At 33.5% G+C, this 11,103-nt stretch overlaps 1 non-coding gene across 1 annotated transcript; it reads right to left on the bottom strand.

Annotated features, from left to right (window-relative positions):
• Positions 1-4,554: 4,554 nt before the first annotated feature.
• LOC126005244 (small nucleolar RNA SNORA51) lies at positions 4,555-4,687 on the bottom strand. Its single transcript, XR_007494412.1, has one exon. It is a non-coding gene; the product is annotated as a small nucleolar RNA SNORA51 (small nucleolar RNA).
• Between the last annotated feature and the right edge of the window lie 6,416 nt (positions 4,688-11,103).

Below are 11,103 nucleotides of genomic sequence, written 5' to 3'. Positions count from 1 at the left end.
AAAAAATTATTGGGAAATTTAATAAGCTTAAATAGCTGGAGAGAAAATACAGCGGACAAACAGCTTCCATGTAAACTGATCTGTGTTCTATCACAGAACCCCTAAACTTTCACCAAGAATGGCCAGGAGTAATTACTGAGCACAAATCCAAGAATAGTCCCTTAAAACTCTGGGTTGGCCCCAGAATGTGTGAACACATGTACACACACACACACACACACACACACACCACATAACAATTATGAAAACTAGAAATATGTCATTTGTAGTAAAGTAATTGCTCTGAGTAATAGGAATGGCTACTAACAAAAGAGGCAGAAGTGAAACTAATTTAGACTATAAAATAATCAACATAAGAGGAAGTAATTGACAGTTTGGCCACTTGAAAAGCAATGAAAGTGATAAAAATATAGTAACATTTTATGTTTCATTCTATTTATGTTTTAAAATTAAATACATATTTTTGCAATCAACAGGTATGAGTGTAAAACTTTAGACTAATGGATTATGAAGTTAAGATGATTGCTAGACATCTAAATAGGAGTGAAAAACTGATTGCTATAACATAATAGGGGACTGAAGTTCAAGCAATTTAAGTTCAAGACTACAATTTAAAAATCTCACCTATTTTCCATGCTACAAGTCCCCCAAAAATAAAGCATTAAAGAAAACAAAGGAACAAGTTGAAAGTTAAGATTGAAAAAAAAAAATTTTTTTTTTCAGACCACACCCATTTGATGCTCAGGGGTTATTCCTGGCTAAGCGTTCAGAAATCGTCCCTGGTTTGGGGGACCATATGGGACACCGGGGGATCGAACGGCGGTCCTTCCTTGGCTATCACTTGCAAGGCAGACAGACACCTTACCTCTAGTGCCACCTCGTCGGCTCCAAGATTGAAATGTTTTAAGAGGATAAATTATTATTAGTTTGTTTTGAATCCATTCTCACCTATTTTCAGGATTTACTATTGTCTCTGTACTCAGGGTTCATTTCTGGTGGAAATCAGCCCAAGTCCAGAGCAGGCAAAGAAAACACCTTACTTGCTAAACTATCTCTCCAGTCCCCAAAAGAGAAATTCTTGGAAATAATTATTGATAAGAATGGTCAGTGAACTAAGAATACAAAGCTCTCAACAAGTAGGACCCAAAAATCTAGATTAATGTCTGGTAATATAACTGGATAGTATAATGCATACTTCACATGCATGTTTCCTGGGTTGATCTGAAGTGCCAAAAACTTAACAAATTTGTCAAATAAATAATTCAAAGTTAATGTGATCAACTATTAAAAATATTATCAAAGTTGAAAACTGAATAGTTCAAAGAGCTTTTTGAACAGCCCTTTGCTAGAGTTTATTAGCACCACATGATTCCATAGCATGGGGACCATTTTACAATGTACTTGTATCTCATGAGTATAGCCCCACAATAAATAAAATAAAAAAGAAGATTGAGAATTTATTGAAATTTACTGAGCTTGGAATTACATAGGCAACCCAGATTCATAACGGTGACTTTTTAGAGTTTAGTCAAATGATAATCAGCCTGGAACAAACACCATAAAAGCTAACTTGTTAAAAAGAATAAGTGCTTAAAGTATAGTTGCTCCCATTGTGTGTGTGTGTATATATATATATATATATATACACATATATATGCATATGTAGTATATATACATAGGCTCCCTTTAAATATATATATGCTTATAATTTTGGGCAAAATAATTTACATTTTTCAGGTTTTTCTCATTTAACCAGAAAAATGATTATAATGCTAAACATTAAATGCATTTGTTCAAGAAAACTAAACATACAAAACAGTAATTTATTAGAACAAAGTCAATTTTCAGAATTTGTTCAGTTTATAGTAAAAGATTGCATTCTTCAGATAGCCTTCTTACATTTTACCCATTCTAATAATTCTCAGCAACCACCAAACTACTTTGTGTCTCTGAATTTGAGATTTTCCTAATAATTAAATATTGTGTAACACATTCTTCCTCTATCTGACTTTTTTTTTTTTTTTGGTTTTTGGGTCACACCCGGTGACACTCAGGTGTTACTCCTGGCTATGAGCTCAGAAATTGCTTTTGACTTGGGGACCATATAGGACTCCGGTGATCAAACCGTGTTCCATCCTAGGCTGGTGCGGGCAAAGCAGACACTTTATGATTTGTGCCACTGCTCTGGCCCCTATCAAACTTAATTTATTTAGTAGACTGTCCCCCAAGTATATTTTTACAGTTAAAAATGGTAGATATAAATTTTTGTATTTTTTTTCCCAGACTATATATTTTGTTGAAAAGTTTAAGTACTATAGCTTTTGTAAAATTGTTTAAATCAGAAAGTGGGAATGTTTTATTTATCTTTTTCTTTTTTGTAATATCTTTAATTAAGCACCATGATTACAAGCATGTTTGTATTTGGGTATTTTTTAGTTTTTTATATAATATATATATAAAAGAATACCTCATTCATCAGTGCAACTTTCCCACCACTAATGTCCTCCATCTCCCTCCTCCCCCAACCCCCTGCATGTATTCAAGACAGGCTTTCTATTTCTCTCACTAGCTGCCATTGTCATGGTAGTTTTCAGTGTAGTTATTTCTCTAACTGAACTCACAAATTTTTGTGGTAAGCTTCAAATTGTGGGTCGGATCTTTCAGTCCTCATCTCTATTGTTTCTGTGTATTATTTCAGTAATGTCTTCTATTTTTCTTAAAACCCATAGATGCATGGGATTATTTTGTGTATATATCTCTTTCCCTCTGACTTATTTCACTCAGCATAATAGTTTTCATGTCCATACATATATAGGAAAGTTTCATGACTTCATTTTTTCTGATGGCTGCATAGTATTCCATTGTATACATGCACCGCAGTTTCTTTAGCTGCTTATTTGTTATAGGGCAGCTGGGCTGTTTCCAGATTCTGGCTATTGTAAATAGCTCTGCAATGAATATAGGTATGCAGAGGCCTTTTTGTGTTGTGATTTTGTTTTCCTAGGGTATATCCCTAGGAGTGGTATAGCTGTATAACATTTCCGTTTTTTGAAGAAACTCCATATTGTTTTTCATAAAGGTGCTCATCCCTTTCAAGATTCCTTGATAATTATGAATTCTTTGTGACTCCATAAATATTTTTTAACAGTTAAATTTTTTTTATTTCTTTTATGTTTTTGTAAAAAAAAAAAGGCACTTGATTTTGCTAGGAATTGTACTGAGTCTGAAAAGTCCTTTGGTAGTCTTGACATATTGACAAGATTATTTTTCCCAGTCAATAATCATAAAGTACCTTCGGTGTGTTTGTTTTTAATTTCTTTCTTCAGTATCTTACTCTTTAAAGTATAAGTAAACTTTAATTGTCTTTTTGGTCTTTTTATTAAGTTATAGAAACAAAACTAATTTTTCCTATACTTTCATTACATCTTAAATTTGTACTAAATTATTTTATTGGAAATCTTTTGGGGGATTTCTCATTGGTTTTCAGAAGTTCCAGGACTAATTCCACCTGTACTCAAAAGAGAAACTTGCTGAGGTTTGGTTCTTGGCTTAATGATGGAGTGCTATTCAAAATTGGCAGTTTTGGGAAGTCCTGGTCTATGATGTTGGTGATGGACAAGTGTATTTGTTTCTCTGTAAATAATCCTGGCAGTTTTCACAAAGAATAAGTTATTTTATATTTATTTCATTGGAAATGAGGGCCTTAGAATGCTTTACATGCAACCTATGTTAATGTTTAGGAAAATGCCTTATTATTATTACGATGATGATGATGATGATGATGATGATGATGATGATGATGATGCTCAGGGGTTACTCCTGCTATATGCTCAGAAATTGCTCCAGTCTTGGTGGACCATATGGGTCACTGGAGATCAAACCCTGGTCTGTCCTGGATCAGCCGAGTGATAGGCAAACACCCTACCACTGACCTATCCCTTCAGCCCCAAAATGTCTTATTTTTAAACTAGCTTTTCATTCACTATGTCCTAAACCCTCTGCAACTTTATTCTAGTCTTACACAGTAGACTTCTCTTTGGAGACAGAAATTTAAGTCAGGCAAATCATCCATTGCTTTCAACAGAATAACACATATATACATATTCTCCTTTTATATATTCCCACTCATAGTGTTGTTTTAAAAAGTGCAACAGGGCAGCTTTTAGATTTATTTGCCTTTATTTGACCAGAGACTATCGGGATAAACGTGCAAGCATTTAGTTTTTTTTTAAAATATGTGAAGACTTTTCTATATATTACATACAGTCAAATCTTGCTAGAAAGGCTTTCATTTTGTTTTCCCTGGAGGTCTTAAGTTGGAAAGGATATAATAGAAACAACATTTTAACATTAAGGGGAAAATGTATGTAGACAAAATATAGTTTTCCCTATGAAGATTATAAATAAATAAAATATATATATAAGAATTATTTGTGGTTTATTTTGACATGGGCCTTATTAAATCATTTTATAATATTTATTTTCACATTTATTTATTACATCTAATATTTTCTGATGTTTATACCGTTTTTAATTACTAAAAGCTAGTATAATTTTTGTCCCCCAATTCATAATACAGACCAAGTAAAGGGCCTGTATTGAGGTGTATATGGAGTGCATTTACTGTACCTCCTCTTTCTAGACAGTCAATGTAAAGAACACAGACTTTGGTAAGAATTGGGAGGCCTTATTCTTTCTTTTTTTTGAATTTTTAATATATATATATATATATATATATAAAATTCTTCACCAGTGCAACATTCCCATGACCAATATCCCAAATGTCCTTCTTAAAATCCATAGATGCATGGGATTATTTTGTGTATGTATCTTTTTCCCTCTGACTTATTTCACACAGCATAATAGTTTCCATGTTCATCCATGTATAGGAAAATTTCATGACTTTATTTTATCCTGTTTTATAAGAGCCTTCTTAGAAAGTGAAAAGAGCAACATTTAAATATAAAATTGACAAACTATATATAATTTTATTTGAAAGTGAATTCAAACTAAAAGACTTTTAGGGTATCTAACTGGACTTTGTAATACAATTCTACAAAATACATAATAAATAAATTTTTAGATTATTCACACCTTCTTTCTTATTCTCTGAGACTAAATTATTATAAATTATTTTATTGAGATTATTTAGGGCTATTTGCAGTAACATCATATATTTTAGTTTTATAATAGGAAATAATCAATATAATTACTGATTCATATATACATAAGATTTTTATTTTTTTAATATAATTTTTATTTTGATCATAGTGTCTTACATATTGTTGACGATAACATTTTAGGTACATATTTACATAAAATCAGGGGGGATTCCCATCCCCAAATTGCCCTCCCTACCCCTCCGTTTTTGTCCTACCTCCCATTTCCTCTTCCCTCACCCCCAGGGCGGCTAGAATATGTGGTCCCCTCTGTATCCAACCCACTACTTAGTAGTCTTGCACCTGTTTGGTCTTGATGCCTCCCTTATCTCCCCCTCTAACTGTAGGCAGGACTAGCTAGTTCAAGTTGCGTGTTTTTACCTGAAAAGGAGGAGATAAATAAACTGGGGTAAGAGTCTAATACTCCCAAAATGGGTGGAATCCTTCTAGAGGCTCTCATCATCGATTTGGGAGATGAAGGAGAGAAAAAGGTGAAACACTCCACCAGTACCAAAAAAAAGTGTCAATTATCCAGTGAGGACTCCAGCTATATCGATAAGCACCACAAAAAACAGACGAAAAACAAAGCAAAACAAACAAACAAAAAACAAAACAAAAACAAACAAACAAACCAAAAACACGCCATGGTCTTGAAATAAGAAACATGGCATAGCACATAACGAAGGAAAAGAAAAGAATAGAAAAAAATAAGTATAATTGGGGACAACGATTTCAATAATCACACCCAAACAGAGAAATCGACCAAAATAGATAGGTAAATAAAAATAATAATAACAATAATAAATGAAGGTAAAAGATATATATATGTATATATATACATATATACATAAAATACCAAGGTTTTGTGCTTTTTGCATTTTTGTTTTTTTTCCCTCCTGTCCTGGCACAGTAAATATTGGGGTCATTCGAAAAGGAATTCACATGGCCTAAGAAATATGGGGGTTTCTTCCGTCCTTGGAGTATACTGTCATGGGATCAGCTCTAGACTTTGCTCAGGATCATTTATTCTCCCGGTGGTGTTTTTGGTGTGTGGAAGACTTCTGTTCTGTCCAGGGTGATACACTCAGAGCTCTGTGTTTAGAGGTCTCAGTATCTGCACAGATTATGGTGAAGTCAGTCTTTGTGGTTCTAGAGGTTCTGTTACCTCAGTGTCGTTTTAGTCCATCTTCTGTGGTTGGTGACCTTGGTCTTTGCACTGAACCTAGGATGGCACCTAGGTTAGCGTCTTTCTTTGTGCTTCCAGAAGGCCCATTCTGTTGCAGTTGTCTCTGTCAGACCTTTGGGACTGGGGATTATGCTTATTGTGCAAGTCATAGTTCAATCCCTAAACTAGGGCTTTTTTATTGGTCCCAAGATGTATACTGTCTGGTCGTGGTTCTAGTAGCCAGTCATCTGTAAGTCACGATCTTGGCTTTTGGACCTACCAAAGGGTGCCGAGTCTTCTGGTTTTGTCTTGTCGTTAGCTGGTAGTGTAGGCTAATCTGTTCTAAGGTCAAGTTGTTCACATTTTCCTCTTTGTCAGGATATCATGTTAGCGCTGGCCCTTGTTGTTGACCCCGCAGTATTAAGGCTGTCCTGGATGGAGTTTGTTTCCTGCAGCTGTTGTGAAGACCTGTGTCGATTCTATGTCTGGGATCCAGGGTTCAAGGCTGGATGACTGGCATCTAATCATCTGAGGTCTAAGTGATTCCACATGACATATTTTCAAGGTAGGAGATACCCCTGCATTGTAAACAACTATGAGTTCCTATCTCTAGTAGATAAGAGCTCTTTTTTTTTATATGTAAGATTTCCCCATTATTTAGTGTGTCTTTGCAGGGGGAGGTGGAGCTACATTGTATTGTCGGTGTGGTTGGGGGTGGACAGAGGGGATAACAGACACAGGTCACATACCCAAAAATGATAAAAAAAAATAATAAAATAAAATAAATAAAAATGTATGTGCTCGCAAATGTATATATAGGACCAACATTTTAAAAATATAAATAAATAAATTTAAGAGAAAAAAAAAAAGAACTAAAATGAGTTAGCGAAGTTTTTAAAGGACCAAAGTGGTGCAAAAGACTACCTTACATTTGGGGGAGAGCAGGTAACGAGATTTTTAATAGTGACATTTTTCCTGTTTTATAAGAGCCTTCTTAGAAAGTAAAAAGAGCAGCATTTAAACATAAAATTGACAAACTGTATATTGTTACTAAATCCATATTAAATATGTTTTTATTAGAGCTGCTAAACTATGCATCACTCAGAAAAAGAAAATCTGTTCAATCTAAATTGAATGTAATTATATTTTACTGATCATTCAGCTAAAAAGTTAAATGTCAACTTTCCAAATCTTAAAATTTCTAGTTCATCCCAAACTTTACATTTTGGATTACTTGGAAATGTGAAAAGACTCTATTCATTTATAATTACTATTAATGTGAGAGATTTGTATTTTATTTTATTTTATTTTAAATTTAATTTTAATTTTATAAATTTATAAAATTAAAATTTTATTTTAAATAACTTACATTACTTAAAGCCATGTGATATATTATGTTTCCTAATACTATTCTAAACAGTAATTTAGTAGTATTAGGAAAAGGTGTGTTTTTATATTTATTAGTACTTTAAAATATTATGCAGTTGATTTAGGTAATTTTTTTGTAACAACTAATCTCAAAAATGAATCAAAATCAATGTTCCAGGTACACCAATATTCGAACTGAAAACTTTTTAACCTTTTAGAGAGGGGCAGGTCATTTCTCTGCAATGCTAATCCCACAGTAGCAACGCCCACACCCCAAGGTCTCTATTATTACAGGTCCCAGCTTAATACCTGCTGGACTAATCTCAAGAAACATCAAAATAGAGAATTGTCCAAGTTCTGCCGGACATGGGGCTGCATGCAGGCAACACCTCCAAATTCCATAATACTATCAGTCCAATAGGAGCACAGCAAATTAGATGAGGAAGTAACATATAAACCCTCTAAGCTCAATAAATGAAAACAATAACATAGAAGGTTTAACTAACAACCAATAGCTCAGTTAATCCTCATGCTTTTATAACACCATTATTGAGATTAACAATTTTCAAATATGTGCTTATATTAAATTAATTTTTGATCATGCAATTTGCCATTTTGTTGTAATAAGCAATATAAAATAAATTATTGTGTGCTTTCTAAGGGCTTGAGGGTTGGATGAGAAATTCTGGAAAAGGTTGGAGGGAAGGTCACACTAGTGGTGGACTTGGTGCTGGAACATAGAATACCCAAAATAATTGTATTCCTAAGAACATTGCAAACCATAGTGTTGAAATAAGGTTAGTCATAAAATGTTTCTGTATAGTCTCAATAAGAATTATATCATTTTATGTAGTTACTTATACTTTATATAAAGAAAGATTGAACAGTAGTGATATAAATTATTTTGCTTTATTCCCTAGGTTCGTCTACTCTTATAAAAAGGCAAAATCTATAATTTACCAGTTTACCTAATAACAAATCCCATATTCTATCTTGCCATATTAATAGAATAATCCCTGAGAACACAGAATATGACAGTATATTAGGCTGGCTCTATTTCTCAAACAAGTTATAGCATAACTACTCATAATAGTTATTTAGCTTTTGAAAATTTTAAGTAAGCATGCATTACATAAAGACATCATCAAACCAAGAGAAATAAAGCTAAAGTAATAGGGAGTTCCTGTGGTAGCACAGCAGTAGAGTGTTTGCCTTGCACTCAGCTGACTCCTGACAGACATGGGCTTGATCCCTGGCATCCCATAAAATCCCCCATGCCAGGAGTGATTTTTGAGTGCAGAAACAGGAGCAACCCTTTCTCTCCACATCCCCACCAACACTGTTTATTCTCGTTCTTTGTGATGTGCGCCAATCTCTGGGGTGTGAGTTGGTACCTCATAGTTGTTTTGATTTGTATCTCCTTGATGATTAGTGATGTGGAGCATTTTTTCATGTGCCTTTTGACCTGTGTTTCTTCTTTGTCAAAGTATCTGTCCATTTCTTCTCCCCATTTTTGATGGGATTAGATGTTTTTTTCTTGCTGGTGGGAATGCCGTCTAGTCCAACCTTTATGGAACTATATGGAGATTCCTCCAAAAACTGGAAATCGAGCTCCCATACGATCCAGCTATACCACTTCTAGGAATATACTCTAGGAACACAAAAATACAATACAAAAATCCCTTCCTTACATCTATATACATTGCAGCACTCTTTACCATAGCAAGCCTCTGGAAACAACCAAGATGCCCTTCAACAGATGAATGTCTAAAGAAACTGTGGTATATATACACATGGAATATTATGCAGCTGTCAGGAGAGATGAAGTCATGAAATTTTCCTATACATATATGTACATGGAATCTATTATGCTGAGTGAAATAAGTCAGAGAGAGAGAGAGAAAGACACAGAATGGTCTCACTCATCTATAGGTTTTAAGAAAAATGAAAGACTTCTTGCAATAATAATTTTCAGAGCAAAAAAGAGGAGCACTGGAAGTTACAGCTCACCTCATGAAGCTCACCACAAAGAGTGAAGAGTTTAGTTAGAGAAATAACTACATTGTGAACTATCCTAACAATGAGAATGTATGAGGGAAATAGAAATCTTGTCTAAATTGCAGGCAGGGGTGGGATGGGGAGGAGGGAGATTTGGGACACTGGTGATTGGAATGTTGCACTGGTGATGGGGGGGGGGTGTTCTTTGCATGACTAAAACCCAACCACAATCATGTTTGTAATCAAGTTGTTTAAATAAAATATTAAAAAAAAGAAACAGAGCAACCCTTGAGTGCCTCTGGGTATGGCCTAATAAACAAACAAACAAACAAAAAAAGTAACCAAAAGCTAAAGTAATATCAGATTTAGGATGTATCAATGTGTGCTTATTCACTCTATTTAAACTGTGAATATTCAACTATTTGTGTGTGTATGTGTGAGGTGTGTGTGTGTATGTATGTGTGTGTGTGTGTGTGTGTGTGTGTGAGAGAGAGAGAGAGAGAGAGAAAGAGAGAGAGAGAGAGAGAAAGAAAGAGAGATTTTAGATTAACTTTTGGATTTTTTAGTTTTTTTTACTCTTATAATTCCTTCTGTATGGATAATATTATGAAAATTGTAAGTATTCACCACTATCTCTGTTAATTCTTTTAGCTTCTTTTGTTTCTTGCTGGCTCAATCGCCTTAAATTCCACCCCATTGGACCACTAGTATTTCTGATTATCATGATCCAGATGCTAAATGTGAAAAAAAGAACAGGAAATTCATAGAGATAATTGGTGTTTACCTAATGTACCTTGAACATAACCAATAGAGAGAGTTAAATAAATATGTATGGAAGAATTCTCATTGAAGGCCTTAAAGGTGTTTTTTTCTCAAAATTTTTTGAAATTATGTAAAAATATAGAATGACTGACAGATCCTACCATTTTAAACAATAATCAAATTATTCAACATGATAGGAGACAAGAAAAAGTTGCAGTTGGTGTATGAGGACAAATAAACAGTACCTAGTCTTCATTACTTCAAGAAACAAATATTAATTAATTACCATAACTTAAATTAATTAAAAAATTAATACAGAATTTAAAATAATTTGATAAAAATTAAAAGAGATATGTCATCGGTCTGAGCACTTAGCTGAATATATCAATTAGAATTATTCAAAATTATCTTTCTCTAATTATATTATATATATTTGAAAATAGACACTGAGTCAATACTAGGACTAGCTCTAAAACTACATCAGAGTAAAATTTCTTTAAATTTTAGAATAAATGATTGGTCAATTCTCTGTTTTATTTTCAAATTTAATGTAATACTGTAATTTCCACCATTTATATATAGATAGGTCTTGATAGATAGATAGATAGATAGATAGATAGATAGATAGATAGATAGATAGAGATAGATAGA

The sequence above is a fragment of the Suncus etruscus genome, chromosome 3 (genome assembly GCF_024139225.1).
Source record: "Suncus etruscus isolate mSunEtr1 chromosome 3, mSunEtr1.pri.cur, whole genome shotgun sequence".
Taxonomy (NCBI): domain Eukaryota; kingdom Metazoa; phylum Chordata; class Mammalia; order Eulipotyphla; family Soricidae; genus Suncus; species Suncus etruscus.
Note: the sequence above shows the minus strand (reverse complement) of the source record. Positions and strands in the feature narration are given on the sequence as shown.